The sequence below is a fragment of the Apaloderma vittatum genome, unplaced genomic scaffold (assembly GCF_000703405.1).
Source record: "Apaloderma vittatum isolate BGI_N311 unplaced genomic scaffold, ASM70340v1 scaffold6255, whole genome shotgun sequence".
Lineage (NCBI taxonomy): Eukaryota > Metazoa > Chordata > Aves > Trogoniformes > Trogonidae > Apaloderma > Apaloderma vittatum.
The window spans coordinates 26,183-27,560 of record NW_009718699.1 but is presented as its reverse complement, the minus strand read 5'-3'; positions in this window follow the sequence as shown (position 1 = coordinate 27,560).

Here is a 1,378-nt window from a genome sequence, read left to right as displayed (position 1 = left end):
AGGCTGTGCCTCAGAATTTTTGCTGAAAATGTAGGAACTGCAGCTCTGGTAGTTTGTTAGGAATACAAGTTTCCCATTGTCATTGGTCAGATCAAGTATTTCAAGTATTATATTAATAAATATTATTTCTAAATATGCAACAATCACCAGTACAAAGTTCACTTCCAATCTTTGCAAATAGATCCTGAAATATGTACTATCACATCCTGAGGCAATCCTATATTTAGCATAATAAATGTTACAATAATCCAAGGCCATTAAGAAGAGTCATTTAAATAACATTAATCCTCAGTTTAAAAATCATCACAGTTATTTGGAATCTAACTTATCCCCAGTCAGCTTTCAAGTCCCGGTGTGTTAAATTCTGACCTGAGTTGTAGGAAAGTTGTATGTATGCAGTGAGCATACATACAGCAACAAGAATATCTGGAAATACTTCCGCTCTTCATTGGTACAGAGAAGCTGCTGGAAAGCTTACAGATACACAAATGTGAGAAACCATGGCCTGTAAAAATTAACTCAGGCAGCTGGAGTGACCAAGTGCCCATTCCCAGTGACTTCAGTGCCAGGTCGCTGAGGTATATGAGAATTATTCACAGTGGTCTTTTCCTCATTAAATAAATTCTTAATGAATTAGTTTCTTTTGCCATCAGCTGTCACTACAATGAACAGAAAGCTTGAAATAAGTTACAAGAGGATATGATCATTTTCAGAGCCATACAGACATGAGTATGACAATAGCTGATGGGTTTTATACAGGATGTGTAACATCAGTCTTAATGATTTCTGTCATCACAGCCATTATACCATGAGATCCCTTGTCAGAAAAAGAATAATAACAACAAACAAAAAAATACCCAGTCACATTTATTTTCTTCTAAATCCAGTTCAACTATTCTTTATTAAAAGCAGTTGGAAGACTGCCTAAAAATATGTAAGCAACACCTTCAACTGAAAAAATCAACATTTTATTAGGGAACCATGTTTAGAGAACACTGTGACCCAGATGTAAGAAATCCAGAGAGGAATAACAAGATCAACAATCTAAAAATCATGTTTAGGAGTAGAGTCAAGAGGAACTATTCCTGTTTAGTCTGAAGAAGTGTATACAGAAGAAGAATGCAACAACAATCTTCAAATATGCAAAATATTACTGCAAACAAAAAAAAAGAATGGCAAAATATTTGTCACATTTCTTTTGGGAATAAGGCAAGAAATAAAGGGATTAAATTGCAAGTAAAATGATTTAGTGTAGACATTTCAAGAAATTATTTAGTAATACCAAAAAAAAAAAAAAAGAATCTCTGGAAGTGATTGCTAGGGAAGTTCTAGATTACTCATTATAAGAGATTTTTACAAACAAGTTTGTCAAACAGCA